This window comes from Pteropus alecto, unplaced genomic scaffold, assembly GCF_000325575.1.
Source record: "Pteropus alecto unplaced genomic scaffold, ASM32557v1 scaffold161, whole genome shotgun sequence".
Taxonomy (NCBI): Eukaryota; Metazoa; Chordata; class Mammalia; order Chiroptera; family Pteropodidae; genus Pteropus; species Pteropus alecto.
Window position 1 is genome coordinate 7,778,774 of NW_006432943.1, and position 6,569 is coordinate 7,785,342.

General features: G+C 39.2%; 1 non-coding gene across 1 annotated transcript; it reads right to left on the reverse strand.

Annotated features, from left to right (window-relative positions):
• Window positions 1–363: 363 nt before the first annotated feature.
• Window positions 364–470, reverse strand: LOC112476371. The gene has a single exon (XR_003045044.1). It is a non-coding gene; the product is annotated as a U6 spliceosomal RNA (small nuclear RNA).
• Window positions 471–6,569: the final 6,099 nt, after the last annotated feature.

Sequence of the window (6,569 nt, forward strand, 5' to 3'; positions counted from 1 at the left end):
GTTTACCTCAGTTCTTACCCACAAGCTTCTAAAGGATTGGTTCCTCAGAGGGAGAAATGTCAGCCATTGGAGTTAATGAAGGCCAGAGCTCCCCAGTAAGAGCACTTTCTCCAACTTCACCTCCATCCCATCGAAGCTCTCAGATCTAACAGTACTGAAATAGACATCATGGAAGTCATGAGACTGAGAGTGTTCCGTTCTACTTAAGCTTAAGTTTGCCACAAGAAATGTGATTAGGCCTAGATAAGGAGTTTATCTAGAAGCAGCCTAAGAATTTAGAGAATGCTGTAACCAGATACAAACTTCAGGTGCCTTCCTTAACAGGGATTCATTTTGACAACTAATGGGTTTTTGTTTGTTTTCTTTACTATGGAACAGTTTATGAATTTGCATTTCATCTTTGTGCAGGGGCCATGCCTATCTACTCTGTATCGTTCTAATTTTACTATATGTGCTGCCGAAGCAAGCATGAGTATCTTTCAATAAGATGAAGTGTTGTATTGAAACTGCATTCCCAAGTACCTTGGATATTCTCTGGGCCTGTTGAGGCAGTAGGCTAGAAATAAGGGGTCTGCATACATTCTCTCCTGCTGTTCCAACAGCAGGCTTTTCTTACTTCGCAATGTAGTATTCCACGAGAGGTCCAAAAGCCACAGGCCTGAGTTACATGTAATATTGGCCCACCCACAAGTAGATTTGTGGGGGTGGGAGTTATAATCACAGCTACTTCAACAAGTCTCTGAAGAACAGCTTCTCCCAGAGGCAAGGTTTTAGTTCACCTGGCTCCAGTTTCTATCACTGAATTGCCTCGCCTTCGACAATTTTCCTACTACCCGCTTTTTATTGCTTAGTATTTGTCTGAGCGGCATGTTAAAATTAAGATATAGTGGTCTTCAACCATGGACAGTTTTAGATAGATTTGTTGCCAAGAAATATAATACATGGCTAACCAGAAAGTAGCCACAGGCCCTTCGTGCTGTGGGTGAACACTGGATTCTAAGCAGAAACCTATAGAATGAGCTGAACCCACAACTACCTTAGCCCAGCTGAGGAATTTCAGTGAAGGCCACCCTAAGGATTAGTCAGTCTGAGCTAGCAAGAGCTGGTCAGGCGAGTTTTGAGAAAGTGTAAGAAGAGATTCAGGTTGAATTGTGCCCAGTGGACAGAAAGCAGAAAGCACTTCATACTGAAGTTCAAAGAATCCACACAGAAGATTCCCACTGGCAGAGGGGCATCCTACACTCTTCCATGTCTTGTTCTAAAAGAATGTTTACAATTAAGCTTTTATTCAACCTTTTCTCCCACCTTTCCAGTTATGGTTTTAGCTGTGAACTTGTCTTCTAACCCATCATACACAGTTTGATATTTAGAAGCATGTGGTTCTCCAGAGGCCTAGGCAGTAACACCTATAGCCACCAGTTTTATAGGACTCTCCTGCAGTTGAGTCCCCTAATTGATTAGATGGGTAGAAGTAGACAGCAATGGTTTTGCCCAGTATTTCTATGGTGGGAAAGGTAAACTTTTCAGTACCTCCACTATTAGTACTTGTGCTGGCTGGAAAATTACTGCTTGGCTATCGCCCATGGGAACATAGGCTGTCACCCATAAGAACATAACATTCTAACAATAAGCTTTCTGCTTCTGTACTCCCGCTTGCACACCCGACCTGTGGGTCGACAGTAAATAGAAGAAAAATAGACTTGTGTTAAGACAGAATGAGGAATGGGATTTAGGGCTTAAAAACTCTACTTCTACATTTCGGGGCTGCTTAATTTGGGGTCTGCGTACCCCTGGCAGACCCAGCTGGCTGAATAAAGAGTGTGTTCCCTATAACTCACTGATTTCTGGTGGTCCGTGTGTCTTTCGGGGGCTAGCAGTTACAACATACTGACCATACAGTAGAATATTTTCTTTGCCCAATAATTCATTGGGGTATTTTGTAGATTTGAAGATGTATATGTAGGTTGGCTTTTTTGTTTTTCTTGGTTTTTATGGTTGAATAACTTTACAGAAATGGAAAGGGAGTTAGTAAACAAAGCATACCATGCACTTAGTATCTTAGAATTCAAACCGAAATTTAACTAGGTTTCTTGGTTGACAATTAAGTCACCAGTTTACCCACTGTTGGAATTCCTGGAATTTTTGCTCAGTAAAGGAACAGTTACAGGTGAGAACCCTACAAGATGAGTAATCCGAAAATTGTTTTTCAGTGTCATTAGGCAGCCATGGAGAAACAGTCACCCATCCCTGCCCCTGGGCTTCATCCTGCAGGACCTTCTCACACCACATGCCCCAACACCTCAATTCTAGTTATAACCTTTAACTAGCAGTGACTCTCAAGATCCCAAATCTCTTCTGCCAAATAATTCTATGTCAAACAGATTGCAACCAAGAACTACACATCTCTTGAGCAGGGTATCTTTGCTCTTCTCCTTGAACCCTGCTTCTTTACAAAGAACCGTGTAAACAAATAACTCCCCACTGATGGGGATGAGGGTGAACGAAGGTTCATGTCCTTACTCTTGTACTTTTTTTCCATTTTCCAGGTTTCTTAAAGCAGGTAGACTTAGGTGTTTGACTATAGTGTGATTTACAAGAGAAAAACTTTTGTTTATATAGTTGACACACAGGAACTGTGACACAATTTTCTCTATAGCACTTATGAAATCATAGTCCGGATAATAAACATACCCATCACATGGTATGCTCTTGAGTGTCACAAAGATGCCACATTACCCCTTTTCCCTATGACAGACATTTTTGTCTCGATAAGCTAAAGGAAGCCTCCCAAACCTCAGTGCTCTGGGTAACCACCATCTGACCAGCTTAGGTTTCCTCGCTATCCCAAATGCAAAAGCTTCTCCTACTCATCTTCAGAGAAGTGCTTTCAGGTGAGCAAATATGACACCAAATGAGGAACTCAAAGTGAGGTAATAAATTTCCTCCACCCCACACTTCCACATCTAGGTGGAAAAGTGGGCTTCAAGCCCTCAGGTTTTCTGTTGTCTTCAAAGAGCTGCTTTCAAAAGGAACATGGTTAAGAACTTAACTCCCTGGTAAGAGGGCTCAAATATTACATGATGCTTGAAGTTCACTTCAGTTCTCTTCATTATCACAAAGGACATTTCCTTCCCGCAAATAAGTCTAATCCAAAAAGCCTATGCTTTTATCCCAGTTTTCACCCAAGCTGATTCAATCTTTAATCTTGAAATAGGGAAGAAAGGGGCTAGCTGTTCCTCGCTTCCTGCCATTACTCTAAAGAGGAGTTTCTCTCCAACAGAGATTTTAGGGTTCCAGTGGAAGGCTTGAAGGAAGCCATTTAGACACTTTTTATGAAGAAAGCAAGATACTGAGTTTTAAGCATAGAAGCTCTAAACCTATGTATTTCTTTTAAAGGAGATTTATAAGAGTGATTTTGCTGAAGTATCTTTTATGCTAGAGGTTAAAGGGAAATCGATAAAAAGTAGGTGACTTCTTAAGATTTCAGCATGAGAGAACTTTCAAAATTCAAGATTCAATCTTAAGCTCAAGAATGAACTCCCTTTAGAAACCACAGCAGTTTGAAAAGTTTCTCATCTATCTGTATTTCGAGGACGAGAAGACGTACCTAATAAAATGACTTCAAGAAGCTAAGTGACCTCCTATTTTTTGTCTGCATAGAACACTAGCTTCTCTTCTTTCCAGTTCCTTAATCTGTTTTACTTAGATGCTCTTTCTCTTTTTCTTTCGTTCATCTTTCACTTCTAAAGAAAGCTAACCAAGATTCCCCTTGAGGTCTACAAAAAGTTTGGTTTTTTCCACCCACCAGAAGACTTTTTAGCACCAGAATTCCTATAAAATTTTGGACTACATCACCCACTGCCACATACCCCAGGCCTCTCCCAGCAACAGAGCAATCAACAGCCCCTAACAGCCTTCTCTTTTATACTCGAAGCCCCGCCTTCTTCGTGGGTGCGGACCAATGAGAATGCTTAGAAACTACTTCGGCTCCACAATTGATCTCTGATTTCCGGCAGGTGAAAACAAGCCTCTGGATGCCTACCTTCTCCACCTGCTTTTTTCTACCTTGTAAAGGTTTCTGTATTGTTAAAGACATGCTTTGAGGGAATAGTCTAGAGACATCTTCGAAAAGTGGCTGAATCAACTTCTCTCTAACACTTAGTCTTAATATGGAAGCTTTTTAGAGTGCTTTAAAGAATTTCAAAAGGAGAAATATGAGTAGCTACAGGCATACTGTGTTTTATTGTGCTTCACAGGTTTAGCGTTAATTAGCAAAATGATTAAGGCTAACATTATTGTGATACTTGTGTTATTACAGTGGTCTGGAACCAAACTCACAATATCTCTGAAGTATGCCTGTATTTGGTCAGACACTGGTGGTAGAGACAAACATCTTTACCCTCAAACAACACTAATGATCTTTATCATTCATCTATGTGTGTTATTAATCTTTCATTTACAAGTATTATTAAAGACTATGATTCAAAGGAAACAAGAATGTGGCCTAGGGGACTTGGATTTTGTCTGTGCTTCTCAAACTTCATGTTAGGTGTATGAGAATCCTCAGGATACACATGTTTCTTGAAAGTCAATTCCACTTGTGGATGTGGGGGGTAAAAAGCATTGTTTTATGTTAAGAAAATACCAATCCAAATTGATATAAATAAATGATTTGTTTAAAAAATAGGAGGAAAGAGACAAGTCTTCCTTACAGAAGAATTTCAAATAGTATATGTCCACACTCCCCCATCCAAGGTGTGGAGTTAATGCACCTCCCCTTGAATGTGGTCTGGACTGAGTGACTCACACTTCTAAAGGACAGAGTGGGGAAAGGGAAAAATCATAATTTTACAGTGAAGAAACCTGGAAAACATTGCCTTAACCAAGTGATCTGGGTTAACATCACCAGGGAAAAGTTGTGTTGCTATTATGTACCCCCTGATGTGATGAGATGAGCACTTCACTCCACGGTATTCTTCCTCAAAATCCATAGCCCCAATCTAATCATGTGGAAAAACATCAGACAAAAGCAAGTTGAGGAACATTCTACAAAATCCTGACCAGTAATCTTCAAAAGAGTTAATCAATGTCATGAAAAATAAGAAAAGACAGGGAAAGATATTAGTGGAAAAAATAGTGAAATCCCAATAAAGGTTGGAGTTTAGTAACATATAACTGTGAATCATTTAGTTTTGGCAAATGTAACACAGGCATGTAAGATGTTAACAATTAGGAAAACTGGGTAAATAGGGAATTCTCTTTACTAACCCAGTAACTTTTCCATTTATCCCAAATAATTCTTAAATAAAACATTTACTTAAAAGAAAAAAAGAAATAATCGCAAAATCTGCATGAATTTTTAAGATAAAATATGAACCTTCAAAGAAATCTTATGCTTATAACAGAATGCTTTAAACTATGCCTCCCTCACACTTGCTGGAAGCACTTTTCATTGTTAGAGGTAATTTAGGACCAAAGTTTGAGACGTAGCATGTTTAGCTAGATAATTCCATAGTAGCTTGAAGGATAGATGAGAAAAGGTAAGTCTGGGAACTGAGATGTCAGCTGAAATAGAGCTGAGAGGTAATCAAGTCTAAGGCAGTGTGTCAGTAGATAATCAGGAACAAATTGACTTATTTATTCCTGTGATTGCTACCAGTGCTTTCTGGAAATTTTCTATTTCCAGCCATCCACTTTCATCTTGAGTATTCACATATCTGCAGTCAGATGAAAGGAAATCCTCTTCTAAGGTAGCCAGATAGCATCAACAAAAAATACCAGATATGCTTGAGAACAGTGTGTTTAAAAAAAAAAAAAAATTAAAAAAAAAAACACAAAACAACATGGGAGATGGGATAAGCAGTAGTTAAGAACGTGGACTTTTTAGGTTGACAAACGAGTTTAATTCTCTATTGTTTACTAGCTATGTGATCTCACATTAGTTAACCTCTCTACGCTTCACTTTCCTCATCTGTAAAAAAGAGATAAAAATAGTGCTTACTCATGAGATCGATGTGAGGATTGATAATATGTATGAAAAGTGTCTAAAATAGTTCATGACACAAACATACAGCACTTACTATTACTCAGATCTGTTCTACATGCTATACATATTGACTCATTTAATCCTCACAACAATCCTATTATTAGTTTTTATATTCCACGTGAGGAATCTGAGCTACAGGAGGATAAACAATTGCCCAAGGTGTAACACAGCTATAAGTACTGGAGCTTGATTCAAACCTGGGCCCTCTGGCTCTAGAATCCTTACTTTTAGTCAGCCAATTGCATTGCCTCTTCTGTTATCGGAAAGGAAGGAAGAAGAAAGGGGACATAACATGCTGGGAGGTCCAAAAAAGGAGGTACCTTATAGAAGGGAAATGATCAGCCTTACTGTGGCATTGCAAATGTGTAAATAATGCAGGAATGAATTGGAAACAATACCAAATTCTTGTCCGACAGCCAGTTTAAATGGCAGCACTTGCTTGTGCATGCCCAAAAGTCAGTGAGAACATTCCTCCAGAAGTCATGTAATAACACTGAAAATGTAAAGCTTATCAAATTAGAGA